Genomic DNA, 22428 nt, shown 5'->3' with positions numbered 1-22428 from the left:
AGACAGTCGGGGACCTCCTTTTGAGGAGAGGACTAGAGGAGCGGACATATCACCAGCAGTACATCCCCTGGAGCACGAGAGGGTAGTCCCCTTGGTTTACATCGTGGCCAACTAAGGGGTGCCTGGACAGTTCTGGAGCCATGGTCTGCAGCACTTCCACCACACCCGAAATTGATCGAGGAGCACCTGGAGCACTTCTGGGTGCAGTATAAAAGAGGTTGCCTCACTCCACACGGGGAGCCGGAGCCGGGGAGAAGAGTTTGTGAGAGAGGAGTGGAGGCAGCAGAAGAAAGGGACAGGAAAAAGAGATAAGGACGGAGTATTTGTGGGCTTGGTGAACTATGTATATTGTGGTGGTGCAAAACGTTAATAAACGTGTGTGTTTTGCGACATTCTGTGTCCATGTCTGTCTGTGTCCGGGTTAAAGTTCACACAGGTTTAATGCTCTGAGTCTGTCACAGTAGAACATGTCCTGAAGTCCCATGATGCACTTGGTTGCTCTCCTCTGTACGACTTCAAGTGATGCTATGTCCTTCTTGTACAGTGCTGACCAGAATTGCACACAATACTCCAGATGTGGTCTCACTAGTGTGTTATATAGTCTGAGCATTATGTCCCTTGATTTATATTCAAATATTTTTATGATATACTATAACCTAACATTTTATTTGTCTTTGTAATCATTTCTGCTAATTACTTAGATGATGAAAATGTTGTGTGAACTTATACCCTAAATCCTTTTTCCAGAGGTTGCTTCTTGTCTCCCATCATGTATTTATAATTGATGTTCCTTTGGCACACGCGTAGCATTTTTCTACATTAAACTGCATTTTCCAAGAGGTTGTTTGACTTCAGATGCTTGTACAAGTCTTCTTGAACTGTTTTTGATACCTCGTCAGTGTCTGTCATTCCCCTAATTTTAGTATCATCTGCAAATTTCACAAGTTTACTAACTACACTGGAATAATTAATGTAAATATGAATTTTAATATATACATTAAAATAAAATTAGAAAAATGTACAAACCCCGGGACAGAACATTGAGGGACTCCACTGATGGTCTTCATATCTGTACTCTTTCTTATTTGGACTCATTCAGCTGAAAAAAAAGAAGCCAATTACAATTTAAATAATCCAGCCTCATTGTTGAGCAGGTACAGACCCCCAACTATGGGCTATACACCCCTTTAAAACAGAAGTGTTTTGTTAAAAATTAATGTTCTAGTTTATAATTAAAACCTTAGCTGATGCAGAACCTTTCATTTAACACTCAGCCTCAAACAGTCACATGTAAGCCAATAAGGCCCACTGCCAGACACTTGAGATCTTCAGACTAAAATAAATAGAAAAATTGGAACTAATCAGTATGACAAATGCAGTATGGGCTCCCGCATCTACAGTGTAAGAGATACCCTCATTAATGCATCATCTGTATGAGACTGCCATATGTGAAATGTGGCAGGGAATTTTGGCCTTTATTAGATACGTCTGGAGCACACAGACTCGGAGAGATGGCATTTCTCACACATTTCCACTCATGAGGCCTTTTGGGGTAAAACACAAACCTCACACATCTCATATGAAAATAATTCCAGAGTAGGACATGTCCTTAAGTCCTGGGAAAATACCTGGTTGGTCTCGTCTGGACAGCCTCAAGTGCTGCTATGTCTTTCTTGCAGTGTGGTGACCAGAACTGCACAAAATACTCCAAATGAGGGTCTCACTATTGTTTTATATAATCTGAGAGTGACATCCTTTTTTATTATTTTCAATAGTTTTTACAATAGCATATTTTATTTGTGTTTCTAATTGCTTCTCACATTGATTAGATGTTGTGTCAACATGAACTGTTAAATTCGCCTATGAGCATCGGGTCACTCCAGCTCCTCCACAAAAATGCTCAGTTGGAGTGGTCCTCATAAGCCCCCTTTAGTGTCAGCTTTGCGCTCTTCCTAAGGGCTATCCTCCTGGCTGCCTACCTCCTCTACTCCGTATCAACTCTCTTCTCCTATTCCTGTCTTCTTTCTCCCGCTTCTTTAACCTCTGACTCTCTTTTTCATTTTGGTTTCTTTCTCTGTTTCTGTCTCCCTCTCTGCCATGCTGGCTCCTGTTATATTGGCTTGATTGGGTGCAGGTATGACCCTCCGAGGATGTGAATGAGGCACCTGACTGAACCACTCGTGTTTGTAGGTGTATGAGTGATCAGCCAACCACCCCAATTATCCCTAAAGCAAAGCACACTTCTATACACCCGCACCTGATTGGAGCCTACACATCCCAGGATGCAATTATTTATTTACTGTAAAATCTGCACTGCACCACGGACCACTTATCACAAGCATTTAAACTGCATTTTCTAAGTGGTCACTATTCTCTTCACATAAGAGGGTCAAGTGACAAATTGTGTCTTTGTTTGCTGCTATATAAGATGGCGGCACACAGTGCTCAGTGTCCAGGATTTGGATATTCTCTAAAAGATTCTTTTCTACATTAAACTGCAGCTTGTCCAGCACCCGTATTGATGAAGTATCTCAAAATGACTTCTAGTAACTGCACTAAAAGTCTAACTACAATAAGAATCCACCCTTCCTCAGAGTGGGACATGAGAAGTAGTTAGGAAATACCGAACTCTCAGCAAGCAGTAAGAGGCCATGCTGGAGAATGAATGAATCATGTTGTGATTTTACAGTATCCCTTGCTGCAAATGAACACTCATGATGATGCTTTCTGGTTTTCCGATAGTAACACTAAGGCTTCCCCACAAACATGCAGTAATTATAATAATTTTAAGAATCAAAGTAATAATAATAATAATAATAATAATAATAATAATAATAATAAGAAGAAGAAGAAGAAGAAGAAGAAGAAGAAGAAACATATTAAGGAAGTATACTAAATTGCAGACCATTTTTGTCAATTTGCGAGAATGTCAAGAATTATGCTATGATGAATACGGAGTTGGAAAGACCGAGATCCTCACATTGAATAAAACTCAAGACTGATAAGTTTCGCCTTTATTTAAAAATGAAGGATTCACTGAAGACTCACCTTCCCTCTGTTATGGCCAGGTGAAGTGCCTTGTAAAGTAAGTTACACTGACGCTAACCACAGCTATGTGAATTTCCCCTTGGGATTAATGAAGTATCTATCTATCTATCTATCTATCTATCTATCTATCTATCTATCTATCTATCTATCTATCTATCTATCTATCTATCTATCTATGTGACAGTCCTTGTTAACTCCACTTTCTCATAAACATAATGGGCGCCTCTTCAACCCGCGTCCATCGATAGTCATAACCGAGTACTGGCCCATGGCAAGTGAGGGCACACATGACAACTACAATGGATGGGTGTTGAACTGCAAGAGTTTTTAATCCATAAGTGCTTTTAAAAGGACAATTCACAGAAAACAAACAAAACGTTACATCTTCCCATAATCAATAAATAAATAATTCAAAAGGTAATTCTCTGTGTCCATGGTGAAGTTTAAAAAACAATGCAATAAATAGTTCAATAAAAAGATTTTTAAAAATCTAAAGATGTATGATTTTTAAAAATCCTCAAATGTGGGTCATCTGTGCTGCACCTCTTCCTCTGCTCTACCACAGCAATCCACTATCCTGCCTCTCTCGCCCTGCTTTACCTCCATCCTCTCCTTTCTTCTCTCTTTCAGCCCAGCACTTCTCTTCATTTTGTCTCACCTACTCACCTTTCCATGTCTGTCAGTCGGCTTGTACAAAATAATGAATAACGAAATATAGAAACGGTTCTCAAAGTCAAAGATCACTGCAAAATTCTGAAGCATGGATAAACTATTTTATAGCTTTAGGCATACATACCTTTTAAATAGATAGATAGATAGATAGATAGATAGATAGATAGATAGATAGATAGATAGATAGATAGATACTTTATTAATCCCCAAGGGGAAATTCACATACTCCAGCAGCAGCATACTGATAAAAACAAAAAAAAAAACAAAAAAAAACAATATTAAATTAAAGATTGATAAAAATGCAGATATAACAGACAATAACTTTGCATAATGTTAACGTTTACCAACCCCGGGTGGAACTGAAGAGTCGCATAGTGTGGGGTCACCTCAGTCTGTCAGTGGAGCAGGACGGTGACAACAGTCTGTCGCTGAAGCTGCTCCTCTGTCTGGAGATGATCCTGTTCAGTGGATGCAGTGGATTCTCCATGATTGACAGGAGTCTGCACAGCGCCCGTCGCTTTGCCATGGATGTCAAACTGTACAGCTCCATGCCTACAATAGAGCCTGTCTTCCTCACCAGTTTGTCCAGGCATGAGGTGTCCTTCTACTTTATGCTGCCTCCTCAGCACACCACCGCATAGAAGTGGGTGCTCGCCACAACCGTCTGATAGAACATCTGCAGCATCTTATTGCAGATGTTGAAGGACGCCAGTCTTCTAAGGAAGTATAGTCGGCTCTGTCCTTTCTTGCACAGAGCATCAGTATTGGCAGCCCAGTCCAATTTATCATCCACCTGCACTCCCCGGTATTTATAGGTCTGTACCCTCTGCACACAGTCACCTTCGATGATCATGGGGTCCATGAGGGGCCTGGGCCTCCTAAAATCCACCACCAACTCCTTGGTTTTGCTGGTGCTCAGGTGTAGGTGGTTTGAGTCGCACCATTTAACAATTTTATACTATACTTAGTGCTGGGCAGTGATTAAAATTTTAATTGCAATTAATCACATGATTGTCTACGATTAATCACGATTAATCACAATCACATTATGTGCAAAATTCAATAATGAACTCAAAAGTAGTGTATTGCTTGTGTTTGGTTTGCAAACACTTTAAACAAATAAAGTGTTGTTTTAAGTTTACAACAGTATTCCCTTTACATAGTAGCAGTTAAATTTTTTCTTGTAAATCTCATTTTTAAACATTAATGTAATCAAATCAAATATAAAAATCAACGCTATTTGCCACTGCGAGAGCATTAACATTTTATCTAGTTTGTTACAGAAAAACAAGTTACCTTCAGCATCAAGGGCCACGATCACAACATTATAACAGGCACCTTCCGAGCAAGTTAACATTTCTAAATCTATTTTCTTTTTTATCTGAACAGATACCAGCAGAAACATTTTCTTTTATCAGGGAGCAGCATAAACAGTTGATGTTCAGTAGCAACTCTTTGAGGGCTAATATTTTTTCCAAAAAACTCTGTTTTGTGAAAAGCGCACAAAGCAATGCTTTCACACATAAATCAACATAAAAAGTGTGTTGCTGCCTGTTGTTGGCACTTGCTGGCAGTTTTTGCATGGTGCATGGTGAGCTAGCTGCCTGGCTGTCTTTGTGAGACAGGAATGCGGGGTGGCAATTACAGTCGCAATATGGTTTGTACCTCCTGTCATCGTAAGTGTCTGTCCTTCCAGGCGAACGTTGCCATCGGTGTATCAGCTACACAAATGTGTTCAGCAGCACGATCAGCTGGGGACCAATCTGCCGATGCCAGTTCCTCACTTTCGTTTGTCTACATCTCCAGATCACTTGTGTCAAAATAGGAGTCCAACAAATCAGAGTCTAATTCAGCGATAATACGAAAAAGTCATCCACGGATTATTTTGCTTTAAGCATTCAATTTAGTATCTCTCCACATGCCATTTTAGAAGCTGTTCACTCTTCACTACTCATGCATGCGCAGGGAAGTGAGGTCAATTCAACAAAGCTAACGTTCCTTCTAGTAAAAGGGTATCAAAAAGCACTGTAGCTAGAAGATCGCTAATCTCTATCGATCGATAGTGAGACTGAGGCTCTCAAAATAATAATAATAACAAAAACTGTGTTAATGTGCGATAAAATAATTGTCGGCATTAATTAATTAATGCTTTAACGCGATAATAACGCGTTAACTTGCCCAGCCCTAATTATACTTGATTTACTGAGATTATTAATTATTTTGTGCTTGTCAATTCGGATGGGGTGTGGAGTTGGTAGCATTATCAAGCAGGCTGTTTCAACAGATCAGGCATAAAAAGGCTAAGACCTACAGTATTTAACACACATTCACTTGGCAAATTATTAGGACCACCTGGACTTCTGCATATGTGCAATTATCTAATCAGCCAATCATGTGGCAGCAGTGCAATGCTTCAAACCATGCAGATACAGGTGAGGACCATCAGTAAATGTTCACATCAAACACCAGAATGGGAAAAAAATGTGATTTCAGTGATTTGGACTGTGGCAGGATTGTTCACTGGGCAGACACTGACAGATGAAGAAAGATGTGGATGAAGAAAGATTCACTGATCTTGACTTTGCCAATGCTGCTTAGATCTTTGTGGAGTCAATGGAGGCTCTGATCAGGGCTCTCAAGAGACTGAGTGAGGAGTCTGAGTGTCTGGGCTTGTGATAAAACCAACATCCAGGCCTTTAATGACCTCTTAGGCATGGCCTTCAGCTGTGTGTCTGTCTGCAGAGAGAGTCGACCTCGTCAAGAGGTTTACTTACCTCAGCAGTGACATTCATGCCTCTGGTGACTCTTCCTTTGAAGTCAGTAGACGGATTGGGAAAGCATTGTCATGAGGTCGCTGAACAGAGGTATGTGGCACTCCTTATATCTTTGCAAAAGGATGAAGGTCCAAGTCTTTGGAGTCCTGGGGCCTCATGTATAAATGTTGCATAAGAACGTTTCCACATTCAAATGTATAAAATAATGTATAAAACCTAAACTTGGCGTAAAGACACACACATTTCCACGGTAGCTCATACCTTGTCGTACGCAAGTTCTGCGCCTGGTTTTGTAGACTGGCGGCACCCAGCGTCAAAGCAGTGCTACTGTTCCTGTGTGGTTTATCTTTCTTTTTCAGATCCACATCCCTGACGCGGCTTTATAAATGCACTGAAATTAACTGCATATTGTTTATTAGTTTAATGCATCTGATTGTAATTAACCCGTATCAATATAATGGTCCACAGAATGGTCAAACTATTCTAAATGCAATAGCTGCTTTAGCGTTGTTATTCTCACTGCACCATCTTCTTCTTTCAGCTGTTCCTGTTAGGGATTGCCACAGCGGATCATCTTTTTCCATATTACTCTCACTGTACCACTCGGAGTATTTATACTACTGCATCTGAATGTAAATCACAGGAGTACAGCAGCTGATCGGAAAGAGAATTATCGGTATACAGCATCAAGCACACGCTGCCTCAGTCATTCGTTATTTCAACTGGTCTCATCCGACAAACGCTTCAGAGCCTTTCTTGTTTGGACCTCGAGGTTCACAAACAGTTTCATTCCAAGAGCTATACATGCACTCAATCAGTCCATCAAGTGCTCCTTGTAGAGCGCTTTGAACTTGCAAGTTTACAGTGAGGTAATTGTACCTATGATACAGTTATAACATTGCATATCATTTTTAAAATGAAATGCAGCAAAATATGTTTATTATATTATACAGATAAAACTTTAACTTTAACTATATGGTGCCGCAGCGCTAGCTAGGAGCTGGAACTTGGATCAAGGATTGTTCCTGCCTTGCGCTGTATTCTTGCTGTGGCTGGCACGACACTGGAAGGATAGATGAATAGAATAATTAAACATTATGAAGATATTTCAATGTTCCTTAAATTATTGAAGAATCAGTGTTCTAAGCTTACAGATGGCTTAACGTCTATTACAGAGCTGATTGTGTGGCGATTGGGTATTTGGAGAAAGAAAAGGAAGGACAGGAATTGGTGGTACGTTTGAAAAAGACAGTACTGCTGTAATAAAGTATTTCATCGAAGGTTGTGCACGGCACAGCAAGCACCTTACGTAAGACATGAACAATCACTGTGCCACCGTGTTCCCATGTTTAATAACATGCTTCAAATTCCTATCATCATGAAAATGATATCACGTATTCTTCTCAGTATTTTAATTATTCAGAGAGCTGTAATATCACAAATGTAATGGATTCTGTGTCCTGTCGGAGGAAGAGAAAGAACGAAAGCACGTAGTGATTCACACACATAGAGCACATAGAAGATCAAATACAAAACAAAGCGATTAACGTGCTACTTTAGTTACGATGGGACTTGAGAAACTAGTAAAATTAAGCGATTTTAAGATGAAGTTTATGACGTTTAATGATGATTAAAGTGGAAATTTAGAGACTAAACTTGACATTTCGTGCTTTTTTCCCACTGCGTGCCTTTTTTTTCTCTGTACCCTAATAAGCTTTCATATGACACTCAGACGGTGGGCTACGACTCGCCTTTTCACGGCGACTTTGATATGTGACAACTTTTTTATTTCGGGCACTGTGCGACTTTGTGAATTTGAGCTTTCGAGTTTCTCTGACACACTATGTCACTCGATCAATTTCCTTTTGTTGTTTATACCACTGTTTAAACCAACAAATAGTATGTTTTTTTTTTCCTCCACGTGGTATTCGCTGAAATGCTTCTATTCTTCTTTGTACTTTTGCCATTGCCTTTTCACAGAACACTGAGCTTAAGGGCTATTTATATTGATTTGCATATTCAAAGAGGCTTAATTCTGAGAGGAGCTGGGGTGGGGCAGCAGGCGCTTGCACGTGCGTTAATTTCCACACCGACCGGGATTTATGTAGCGGAAGAACGTGGAAGTTGGCGAATGCACAGATTTATGCATCTGGATTTTTTTGTGCGTAAGTACATTTCCGCTTTAGTGCTTACGTCATTTTATAGTGCAAATTCTATGCACAGCATTATACATGAGGCCCATGGTGCTTCTTGTCTTGCTGTATGGTTACGAGACATGGACGCTATCCTGGACACTATCCTTGATCTGAGGTGAAGACTGGACTCCTTTGGTACTGTGTCTCTCCGGTAAATCCTTGGGTGCCACTAGTTTGACTTTGTGCTGCTCATTGTGTCCCGAACCTGCATTGTGAGGGAGTGTCATTTACAGAACTACGGCCATGTGGTGTTCCTCGAGGATGTGCACTGGCTGTGCTGGTGAAAAATGTCAGAACCTACAGAGAATGCAGCTTGCTGTGTTTTAGTGAAACTTGGCTAACAACTACCATCCCAGATGCTAACGTGGAGCTACCCAGATTTAGCACAGTTAGAGCGGACAGAGACGCAAGTACCTGCGGGAAGAAGAAAGGAGGAGGAGTCACTCTCTATGTCAATAGAAAGTTGTGCAACTCTGGACATGTAAATGTTAAAATCTCCACTTGCTGCAAGGACATCGAACTGTTGGCCGTAAGTCTGCGTCCCTATTACTTGCCAAGAGAGTTTGGACACGTGATTGCTGTTATTGTTTACATCCCTCCTCGGGCGAGTGATGTCATCCATTCCGCAGTTGCTAAGTTACAAACGCAGCACCCTGAGGCGCTTGTGCTAATCGCTGGAGACTTTAACCATGTGACGCTGGACAAAACATTACCTGCCTTCTCCCAGTATGTGGATTGTAACACCTGGGGAAATAGGACTATTGACCTACTGTATGCAAACGTTAAAGACGCATACAGCACCACCCTGCTGCCTGTGCTTGGGAAAGCAGATCATAACCTGGTTCTTCTTCAGCCTCACTACAAACCAAGAGTTAAGGCGCTACCTACAACCACACGCTCATTAGGGAAGTGGTCCCCTGAGGCAGAGCAGGCTCTGAAAGACTGGAACTACAGACTGGGATATCCTGCAGGGGTCACATAGTGAGAACATTGAAGAGGCTGTTGAATGCACAACTGACTACATCAACCTCTGTTTGGACATTGTAGTTCCAGTAAGAACAGTACGCTGCTATGCTAACAACAAGCCATGGATTACAAGTGACATCAAGGGCCTTTTGAACCAGAAGAAAAAGGCTTTTAAAGGCGATGATCAGCATGAGCTCAAGCACTTGCAGAAGGAACTCCGAGTCCAGCTAAGGGCGGTGAAGGAGCAGTACAGGAGAAAGCTGGAGCACAAGCTGCAGAATAACAGCATGATGGAAGCGTGGGATGGGATGAAGATCATCACTGGCTACAGCTTGAAGTGGGGTGCCACCATCGAGAGAGACGTGGAGAGAGCAAACCAAATGAACAACTTCTTTAATAGGTTTGATCACCCTAACCCACTCTCACCTCAGAGTACTGCACCCTCCACCTATCCTTCTGCTGATACCAGCATAGGAGAGACATCCCCACCCACAATTACAGCAGCCCATGTGAGCAGAGAGCTGAGAAGACTTCGTGCCAGCAAATCAGCGGGTCCAGATGAAGTATCGCCACGACTGTTGAAAGCCTGTGCACTGGAACTGGGGAGTCCTCTACAGCGCATCTTCAACCTGAGCCTGGAACAGGGGAGAGTCCCAAGGCTTTGGAAAACATCTTGTATCACCCCAGTCCCAAAGATATCACGTCCTAGTGAGCTGAATGACTTCCGGCCTGTTGCTCTGACGTCACATGTGATGTGACGTCTACTATTCTAATATATTCTACTATTTAATATAGAAATAAAGATAGAAAACGCTCATGAGAAGCATTTTGTTAAAAAACGCTTCTTTGACTCATCAGCAGCTTTAAAGCTTACAACTATTCTAAGCAATCAGTCCGTTTATAATGCCAGCTATAATAGCGAGGATAATGTAAATAGTAAAGTGGAAAACTTTAACTCTAAAGTAAGAACTGCTGTTGACATAGTTGCACCTGAAAAGACAGTTAAAAAATCCTCTAGTACTGTTATTCCATGGAAGACCCAAAGAGTGTCTGATTTAAAAAGAACATGTCGTAGAGCTGAGCGTAAATGGAGGAAAACTAAACTAACTATCCACTATGAAATATTAAAAGTTAAAATAACAGAATACAATAACACTGTCCGTCTTGAGAGGCGCTGCTATTTCTCTAATATTATAAATAACAATGCTAGTAATCCCAGAGTCTTATTTTCAACAATTGACCGTCTGTTAAACCCAGGTAACACAAAGGAATGCCCCCAGAATACTTCCAGTGAAACCTGTGAGAACATTGCTGTATTTTTCACTCAAAAAATTAATGATATTAGAGATAACATAGTATATCTCCCGAACACTGCAGAACCTCCAAAGCCCGGTACTCCATTATAAACAAATTAAATGCTTTCACCAGGATAGATTTACCTGAATTACATAGTATAATCTCTCAACTGAAACCCTCCACCTGCGTCCTTGACCCAATACCAACCAGGTTTTTCAAAGAAATATCAGGCGTTCTAATTGACAATATTCTGGACATAGTAAATTCATCATTAGATACGGGGGTCTTTCCAGACTGTCTTAAGACTGCTGTAGTTAAACCCCTTCTTAAGAAACATAATCTTGACCCTCTGCCTTTGAAAATTTTAGACCCATTTCTAACCTGCCCTTCTTAAGTAAAATTTAGAGAAGGCAGTCATTATGCAGTTAAATGACCACCTAAATAAACATGCTATTCTTGATACTTTTCAGTCAGGCTTCAGAACAAATCACAGTACAGAAACTGCACTTGTTAAAGTAGTAAATGACTTGCGGGTAAATGCAGACAGAGGCCATTTATCTGTTCTCATCCTCTTAGATCTGAGTGCTGCATTTGACACCATTGATCATAATATTCTTAGAAATCGCCTTAGTCAATGGGTGGGCCTCTCTGGCAGTGTCTTAAATTGGTTTGAATCCTACCTGGCAGGGAGAAAATTCTTTGTGAGTTGTGGTAATCAAATCTCAAAGACACATGATATCCATATGGTGTTCCACAAGGCTCTATCCTGGGTCCGCTGTTATTCTCAATCTACATGCTTCCGTTAGGTCAGATTATCTCAGGTTACAATGTGAGCTACCACAGCTATGCTGATGACACACAGCTGTACTTATCAATAGCACCTGATGACTCCGACTCTTTCGATACACTAACACAATGTCTTACTGGTATTTCTGAATGGATGAATAGTAATTTTCTCAAACTAAATAAAGAGAAAACTGAAATTTTGGTAATTGGCAATAATGGATTCAGCGAGGTTATCAGAAATAAACTTAATGCACTAGGATTAAAAGTTAAGACGGAAGTAAAAATTTAGGGTAACCGTTGACTGTAATCTGAATTTTAAATCGCATATTCATCAGACCACTAGGACAGCATTTTTCATTTAAGAAACATAGCTAAAGTTAGACCTCTTATATCATTGAAAGATGCTGAGAAATTAATTCACGCTTTTGTTTTCAGTAGACTAGATTACTGTAACGCACTCCTCTCAGGACTACCCAAAAAAGACATAAATCATTTGCAACGAGTGCAGAATGCAGCTGCTAGAATCCTAACTGGGAAAAGAAAATCCGAACACATTTCTCCAGTTTTGATGTCACTACACTGGTTGCCTGTGTCATTCAGGATTGACTTTAAAATACTGCTTATGGTTTATAAAGCCTTAAATAATCTCGCTCCATCTTATATATCGGAATGCCTGACACATTATATTCCAAATCGTAACCTTAGATCTTCAAATGAGTGTCTCCTTATAATTCCAAAAGCTAAACTTAAAAGAAGTGGTGAGGCGGCCTTCTGCTGTTATGCACCTAAAATCTGGAATAGCCTGCCAATAGGAATTCGCCAGGCAAATACAGTAGAGCACTTTAAAACACTGCTGAAAACACATTACTTTAACATGGCCTTTTATAACTTCACTTTAACTTAATCCTGATACTCTGTATGTTCAATTCTTCATAATAACTATTCATGGTGGCTCTAAAATCCGTACTGACCCCAACTCTCTCTTCTGTTTCTTTTCCGGTTTCTTTGTGGTGGCAGCCTGCGCCACCACCACCTACTCAAAGCATCATGATGCTCCAACATTGATGGACTGAAAGCCAGAAGTCTACGTGACCATCATCATCAGGTCCTTCCATGAAAATATGATGATTTATGTTAGGTAGAATGCCCAGAGGGGACTGGGCGGTCTCTTGGTCTGGAACCCCTACAGATTTTATTTTTTCTCCAGCCTTTGGAGTTTTTTGTTTTTCTGTCCACCCTGGCCATCGGACCTTACTCTTATTCTATGTTAATTAATGTTGACTTATGTTTATCTTTTATTGTGTCTTCTATTTCTCTATTCATTTTGTAAAGCACTTTGAGCTACATTTTTTTTGTATGAATATGTGCTATATAAATAAATGTTGATTGATTGAAATGTTGAAGACCATGGAGTGGCTGCTGCTTCACCACCTGAGGCCACAGGTCTGCCACGCAATCGACCCTCTGCAGTTTGCATACCAGGAGAAGGTGGGAGCAGAGGATGCCATCATCTATCTGCTACACCGATCCTTCTCCCACCTGGACAGAGGCTGTGGTGCTGTAAGAATTATGTTTCTGGACTTCTCTAGCACCTTCAACACCATCCAACCTCTGCTCCTTAGAGACAAGCTGACAGAGATGGGAGTAGACTCACACCTGGTGGCATGGATCGTGAACTATCTTACAGACAGACCTCAGTATGTGCGTCTCGGGAACTGCAGGTCTGACATTGTGGTCAGCAACACAAAAGCTCCGCAGGGGACTGTACTTTCTTTGTAAACGTTAAAATTATTCAAAGTTATTGTCTGCTCTTACATGCATTTTTATTACTCTTTAATTTAATATTGTTTTTTTTTTGTATCAGTATACTGCTGCTGGATTATGTGAATTTCCCTTTGGGATTAATAAAGTATCTATCTATCTATCTATCTATCTATCTATCTATCTATCTATCTATCTATCTATCTATCTATCTATCTATCTATCTGTACAACTGTGGTGAGCAGAAAAGCATCTCAGGATGCACAACACATTGAACATTGAGGCGGATGGGCCATGACAGCAGAAGACCAGTTCAGGTTTCACTCTTGTCAGACAAGAACAGAAAGCTAAAACTGCTGTGGGCACTGGGTCACCAAAACTGGATAAATGAAGAATGGGAGAAACATAGCCTGGTCTGATGAAGCTCGATTTCTCATGAGACATACAAATGGTAGGGTCACCAGCATGAATCCATATGCCCAACCTGCCTTGTGTCAACAGTCCAGCACAGTGGTGATGGTGTAATGGTGAGTGGGGGTGTTTTCTTGGCACACTTTGGGCCCGTTACTACCAACCAATCACTACTTGAATGTCAAGGCCTGTTTGAGTATTATTGCTGTCCATGTGCATCACTTCATGTCCATAATTTACCCACCTTCTCATGGCATGATAAATGCACCATGTTATAAAGCAAAAGTCATCTCTGATTTCATGAACATAACAACAGGTCCAGAGTCCTTCAGTGGGCTGCCTGGTCTCCAGATCTGAATCCAACAGAACACCTTTGGGATGTGGTAGAAGAGGAGATTCACTCTGTGAATGTTCATCTGACAAATCTGCTGAAATTGCATGATGAAATCATGCCAAACTCGACCAGAATCTCACTGGAATGTTTCCCACATCTTGTGGAAGCCATGCCATGAAGAACTGAGGCTGTTTTGAGAGAAAAGGAGGATCTACTCAGTAGTAGAATAGTGGTCCGAAGAATTAGATCAGTGAGTGTCTTCCCAAATGATAGAAGGGCCAACTGGCCTAGAAAATGTCCATTAAACTGACCCTGAGAGACAGAGACAAGGACTCAGTGATATTTACAATTATTTCTAAGTCAGGTTTGCCTCTTAAAACTATTCACAAACTGCCAAATGTGCTTTTTTTTCCAGGAAGAGAATTTGTATATCAAAAGGTATTTTAATGATCTCTCTGACATGGCACTAAGTCTCTTCTGCATGATGTTCTTTTCAAAAGATCTGCTTCACCACTGATAACATAAGCATTCAGTCTTTTCTTGCTTCTTGTGGGACTGCAGGGATATGAACTTGTTACACAGGAAGTTAATTCTTACTTATCTAACAGAGATGCATAAACTGTACAGTGGGAAAAATAAGTATTGACCACGTCAATGTTTTGTCTCAGTAAATATATTTCTAATGGGACTAGTGACATGAAGGTTTCACCAGATGTCAGTAACAGCCCAAGTAATCCACACATACAAAGAAAGCAAAACAAACAAGTCCATAAATGAAGTTATGCATAATAAAGTGGAATGACACAGGAAAAAGTATTGAACACATGAAGAAAGGTAGGTGCAAAAAGGCACGGAATGCCAAGAAACCATCTGTCAGTATTTAGAAAGCAATCCCGATAGCCCCCTATCTGTGCAAATGAACATCAGCTGGTTTAGTCCTAATTGATGGCCTATAAAAAGGTTTCTTCTTACCAAGGAGTCACACAAGAAGCATCTCATGATGGGTAAAAGCAAAGAGATCTCTCAAGACCTTCACAACCTTATTGTTGCCAAACATACTGATGGCATTGGTCACAGACGTATTTCTAAACTTCTGAATGTTCCAGTGAGCACTGTTGGGGCCGTAATCTGGAAGTGGAAAGAACATTATTTCACCATAAACCAGCCATGACCAGGTGCTTCTCACATGATTTGTGACAGAGGAGTCAAAAGAATAATCAGAAGAGTTGTCCAAGAACTTCAAAAAGAGATGGAATTAGCAGGTCCAGTTGTTTCAAAGAAAACAAAAAGTAATGCACTTAACCACCATGGCCTCTATGCACGCTCACCGAGCAGGACTCTACTGCAGAAGAAAAAGCATGTTGAAGGTGGTTCAAAGTTTGCTGCATAACATTTGGACAAGCCAATAAAATGCTGGGAGAATAGAGTCTGGCCAGATGTTATTGCATACACACCATGTTTGGAGGAGAAATGGCACTGCACATCACCCCAAAAACACCACACCAACAGTGAAGTTTGGAGTTGGGATCATCATGATGTGGGGATGTTTTTCAGCATATGGTACTGCCAAACTTCGTATAATTGAAGGAAGAATGAATGGAGAAATGTACCGGGACATTCCTGATAAGTATCTGCCGCCATTTACCAGGATGCTGAAGATGAAACGAGGGGGGACATTTCAGCCAGACGAGGATCCCAAACACAGAGTCAAGGAAACTCTCAATTGGTTTTAGAGAAAGAAAATAAAGCTGCTAGAATGGCCAGTCAATCACCCGAATGAAAATCTATGGAAACAACAGAAGATTAGAGTTCATAGAAGAGGCCCCAGGAACGTTCAAGATTTGTGTGGAAGAATGGGTCAAAATCACACCTGAGCAATACGTGCCACTCATTTCTCCATACAGGAGGTGTCTTGCAGCTGTCATTACCAACAAAGGCTTTTCTACTAAGTATTAAATACGTTTCAGTAAGCGTGTTCAAGACTTTTTCCCTGTGTCATTCCACTTTATTACATTTAATTTAATTTATGGAAGTATTAGTTTTGATTTCTTTATATGTGTGGATTGGGTTGTTACCGACATCTGGTGTAAATTTCATGTCAAAAGCCACATTAGATATATATTTTACTGAGAAAAACATTGATGTGTTCAATACTCATTTCCCCCGCCCTGCTGTATGTGTGTGATAAGTCCAGGAGCCAGAAGACAATGTTCTTTAATGACAGAATTTTAAGAACTGCATATCCAACATATCAATATAAAATTTCTCATAAAATATGAATTTTTTTAGGTTTTGTTTTATATCTTTGAACCATCAGGGGGTACTCCTGGGCCCCAAACCATAGACACTGTAATGCCCAACACAATTCTAAATTTAAATAAAAGATATTTAATTATCTGCCACACCTTTTCCACTGTCACCCATCAAAAGATCAACAAGCCTTGAGAATGGGAAAGGTGCTACATAAATAACATGTATTAAAATTTTAATTATTAATGAATACAAAATTCTATCGATTTCTTCCTCCTTCTTTCCTCGGAGACTATCACATCAGGGAGTCGAGAGGCAGCATACTTCTTTTCAAGCTAAAACCCGAGACTACTTCCGGTGTCACTGCATTGCATGTCAGGAGTACTTCCAGGTCCTCTGGAATACGGGATGGTCTTCCCCCTGACAGCGCCCTCTGGCTGTAACCAAGAACCCTGACACGGCCGCACTACCACACTGTAATTCTCATGCAACCCTGTGGGTGTCCTCATTGGGATCAGCCTTGAGGAACACTGTCACCTTCTGTGTGGGGTTAGGAAAAGTGATCAAGAAGACAAATAAGACAAATGTTAGGTTACATTGCACAATGTGTGGAGTACAAGTTGATTGAGGTAATAGTTAAATTATGTAATACACTAGTGAGACCTCACTTGGACTACTGCATACAGAAAACATGGAGCAGCACTAGATTAGTCCAGAGGAGAGGGACTGGGCTCTGCTGGAAGAGGTATGAACTATGAGGAGAGATTGAAGGAGTTGAACCTTTTCAGCTTAATTAAACGGGTGATAAGATTGATGTTTAGAATTATGAAGGGAATTAGTACAGTGGATCCCAGCTTTTACTTTGAAATAAACTCTGCAGCAAGAACACGGGGACAAAATTGAAAGCTTGTTAAGTGCTGATTTCGCACAAATTTGAGTGTAGCTGCGTTTACCCAAAATCACCAATGTTCTGCAGCTTTAGTTTGCTTCATGGGATTCTGGCAATAGCTTGACGCGTTGAAATGATTCCACAGACAAAATATCTTTGTTTTTATAAGCTTTAGCAAAAATTCAAGGTAAAACAGTTCACACAAAAATAGACAAAAAAATGGATCTAGCAAAGAATAAAAGTTCTTGTTTAAGGAAATATCTGTTTAAAGCTTCTATATCTTGTTTTATTCTTTACTTGTACAGTTTGAAGTATTTCTAAATGGCCAAAAAACTGTACAAATTGCAAATGGGTCTTTCAGTCCATCTTAGCAATGAGACTAATTCCAAAAAACACACAGTGACTTAATTAACACACTTGTACCATAGACATAGCTAAGAAAGTCCTGTCTCATATTAACTTACAGGGAGTGAAAGGCTATACCATAATCTATAGCTATGAAAGGAAATTGTATTCTATTCTTCTTAAGCAAACACTAATATAAGTTGAACTTAAAGCTTCAACTTTCTAAGATTGGCTCTTACAGTTAGAAAGTTTTTCCTCAGGCAACAATCATAGACACATGGAATAAATTACAAAGTAGTGTGATGGAGTTGGGCTTTAGGGACCTTGACATCTTGACTTCATGTTATTTTGGACAATTTCTGCGGACAGGATGGACAAACTTGCTGGGTCGAATACCCTGTTCACTTCCAAAACATTTGAATGTTCTAATATGGTAGAGAAACCTTTTCAAATACACAGAGGTCTGCTGTTTCACATTTCCAAAGCATACAGAAATACTGTGTGCAAAAAAAAAAAAAAAAACATTCTGTGTAAATTTCATCTTCACCATTTTCATTTTTCTGTGCAGATATTGGTGGAAAATTGTTGAGAAACATCTTGATTACTCTATTTAATCTAAATGGTTTTCTCCAAACACGTTTGACTTTAAAAGTTTGATGGCCATTCATGAAAGTCTAGACCATGGGTCCCAAACTCTGGTCCTGGAGGGCTGCAGTGGCTGCAGATTTTCATTCTAACCCTTTTCTTAATTAGTGACCTGTTTTTTGCTGCTAATTAACTTCTTTTGAAATAATTTTAATGGACTTGCTTTTTAAGAAGTCTTCCCCAGAATTTCTTCATCGTTCCTCTGAATTGCTTCATTTTTTCCCTTAAACAGAAATAAAATGTGAAGTGAGTGAGCCAACAGAAGACCAACTAAGTCAGAGCCTCAAACTCCAACCAATTTCACTCCAACCAGCTGCTTAATGAGGCACTGATTCTTGTCGTTAATTAAACTCGTTCTTTAATTCAATGGCTTGTCGCTGCTCTCATTGTGTAATGGCATACATTTCCAAAATTGTTGATTTTCTCTTTTCTAAGAGCACTGGTAAAATGTTTTGTGATCCTGAGCAGATCAACATTCCCGAGACCTTCACCTTTCTTTATTTTCAGATATTGTTTGATTGACAATGTTGGTGATGTTTTGCTGGTCACATTTTACTTCATTTTGTATCTCATTATTGTTTAGTTGCTAATTAAGGAAAATGGAACAATTGAGTATTCAAGAGCAAGTCAATTAAAATGAATTCAAAAGAAGTTAATTAGGAGCAAAAACAGGTCACCAATTAAGAAACGGGTTAAAAAAAAACCTGCTGCTACTGGGGTCCTCCAGGATCGGAGTTGGGAACCTCTGGACTAGACTCACAACACCTTCTGAACACAATAAGTGAACGCAACATCTGACTGGCATAGGCCACCTGACTTCCTCCCAAATGTCTGTCAATGTGTTTTAGCAAACACAGTAACCAGAGTGCAGAGAGGATGAAACAACTGGAAGAAGGTTATCTGGAGTATTGTGTGATCGAAGAATTAGGGCAAAGGTTAAAGGTCAGGTTTTTAAGACATTAGTGGTGAGACCAGCAATGATGGGTGGGGCTGAGCCATGAGCAGTAAAGGGAGTTCAGAAGAAGAAGAAGAAGTAGTAGTGAGATGTGGCAGAAATGAGAATGTTGAGATGAATGTGTGAAGAAACGAGACAATCAGAGGTACAACAACAATGTGAGCGATATCTAAGAAAGTACTGCAAAGTTGGTTGAAGTGGTATGGACATGTGATGAGGAGAGACAATGGATATGTGGGCAAAAGAGTGATGGGAATGAAAGTCCAGGGGTAGAGAAAGTGGAGGAGGCCAAAGAGGATGAGGTGGATGGATAAAGTTAAAGAAGATCAGGTCTGACAGAGGAGGAGGTGCAGGACGAGCTGTTTGGAGAAGGCCAATCAAACACTTGAACCTCAAGTCGGAAAAGATGAAGAAGAAGTCATATGAAGGTCTGAGATCCTCATTTATCTTTAGTTCAGTTCAATTCAACTTAATTTGCGTTTGTACTTTACATTACCAATATTTTAAATATTCACGCTGGTTTTGGTGATTTGGCAAGTCATTTCCCTGTGTGCTGCGATCCCACGTTCATCTGAGTGTCCCCCTTAATCCCTAACACTTAATTCGTATCTTTTCCACTCACGATCCACCCAGAGATGTAACCATTTTAAAACAAAATAATTTGCAACATTTTCGCCACATTGTGCAACTTTTCATTTTGTAAAAATGGATAAGTTAATGCAGGGCTGTAAATAAATCCTCATAAAATATGCTTTTTGCTTAAAAAATAAATAGCTGTATATGGATATGCAAAAGACCCCTGTGCTATTTTTGATTGAGTATTCAGTTATTTAAAAGCTTTAAATCAGCTTTTAGCTCAGCGTGGCAGTCTGTGGAAATTGCATCTAAGCTTTAAATATTTGAAATATTACAGAACTCTGTTGGTAATTCTGCAGAGATTAACAAAACATTAAGCTATAGAGAAATAAATACTGAAAATGTGCTCATCGTGAAATGCTCTTTGATAAGGCCTCTTTAGTATGAGCAGTCGGGTGTTAAGCTCATTTGAAATGAAAATCACAGTATACTCACATAGAAAAAAATGTTACGTAACAGTAACATACTGGAATTGAAGTAAATGAAAAATTCATAGATAATCACCATATGTACAGAGACAAATGCATCGGTCATCAGGAGGTTAGAAATAAGACAACGGGTGGACGGCAAAACAGACAAGCAGTGGAGAATTAAGGGAAACAGCACAGCCACCTTGACAGAGCGTTGAGGATCTGTTGAAATTCACAGTGGCAAAAATGGAAAAATAGTGGGAATATTTTATCACTGCATTCAAAAATTTTGTATTATTTTGTCATTTATGTGAAGGAAGTAAAACACACCACTCTGATTTGTGAATTATGATTTACTTTATGCAATGGAAATAAAACAAACTCCCTTCAGCTAACTATCAGAACTAAATATTCTAATAATCCAAATGTGAGTTATTCAGCTAGAAGTATGGTAAGCTTATAGATCCATCCATCCATCCTGTTAGTAATGCACATATGGCACTTGACGTGTCTCTGGATAACATGGTTAGAGTGAGCGTGCTGCATGCTGGGAGTTCGGTTCCACACTTTGGCTAAAGGAAGGAGCCTTTGCAAAAGCAGCCAAGCAAATCATGTCTTAAGTAAAGAAATTCTGCTTTTTCACTTTTTCTGTTTTTACCTTCTCATATACAAAGTACAGGGAAAGTATTGTAATGTTCCAAAGATTCAATTTTGCGATTTTGATGAATCTCAATGTTTTACACCTCCTTGACTCGTATACAAAGTATAGGGAAAGATATGTAATCGTCCAAAGATTTGATGTTGCGATTTTGATGAATCTCAATGTTTTACACCTCCTTGAATCGTATACTAAGTATAGGGAAAGATATGTAATCGTCCAAAGATTTGACGTCGAGACTTTGATGAATTTCGATGTTTTAGACCTCCCTGAGTCTGAAAATACCATTTTTAGAATTATGTTAGTATGTCTGTTTGTGTGTCTGTGTGTGGGGTGTATGTAAACATGATAACTTGAGTACGCTTTCACTTAGGTCAACCAAATTTTTCATACAAATATTAGATACAAAACATAGATTTCTATCAACTTTTGGGGTATTTCTGTTTTTTTTCATGCAGCTGCAATGTCCCATTTATTCAACTTTACTTTTATAATGATTATTCAATATATTATTAATTGTATTTGATTTGTTGTTGATGGTTCTTTAATGTACATAATATAAAAATATAATCATTATCTTGCAGTTTGCTCCTCAAATATCCATCCTCATATATGAGTATACGAGAAAGTCTAGGGGAGACCATTCCCGATTTTTTAGTTTACAAATTAGTTTTGTTCTATTAAAATAGGTGGAGTGGTGCTCTGAGATTAGAGACCTGCGCCAGTAATCAGAAGGTTGCTGGTTTAATTCCCATAAATGCCAGAAGTGTCTCTACTCTGATGGGCCCTTGAGTAAGACCCTTAGCCTGCAATTGCTCTGTCCTGTGTATGATATTAACCTGAATCTTCCAGGTCCTCCAACTTGCAGGTAAAACTTGGGGCTTTGTAGCAGGATTGGCACTCCAGCCACCATTAAATAAAACTCAAAACTCTTCCATTCCTTTCGAACTACTGTGGCGCTGACATGTCACCCATTACATGGCTGCGCTCAGGTCCTAATTTTGGATCGTGAGGTGGTTCGTTGTGTGGTGAGCTGCACTGTATCAGTGCCTGCTTCCAACACTCCTCTCTCTTCTATTCTTTCAGCTGCTCCCATTAGGGGTTGGCACAATGGCTCATTATTTTCAATATATTTCTGTTAACATGAAAAAATGATAAATGACGTTGTTCACCACTCTGCTCCCCTGACCTTAATGAAATACCGTTAGAACCTCTTTGGTAACACTTCAGTTTAGGTACTGCAATAACGCATCTATTACTAAATTACACTTACATAATAAAACCTTAAAAAAGGCCTCTTTGGTGTTAATTATGTTTATAAAGCATCTGTTAAGTGGCTATTCATCTCTGTGCAGCATGGCATATTAAATACTTACGATACAGTTATGAAATTACTT

This window comes from Polypterus senegalus, chromosome 5, assembly GCF_016835505.1.
Source record: "Polypterus senegalus isolate Bchr_013 chromosome 5, ASM1683550v1, whole genome shotgun sequence".
NCBI lineage: Eukaryota > Metazoa > Chordata > Cladistia > Polypteriformes > Polypteridae > Polypterus > Polypterus senegalus.
Note: the sequence above shows the minus strand (reverse complement) of the source record.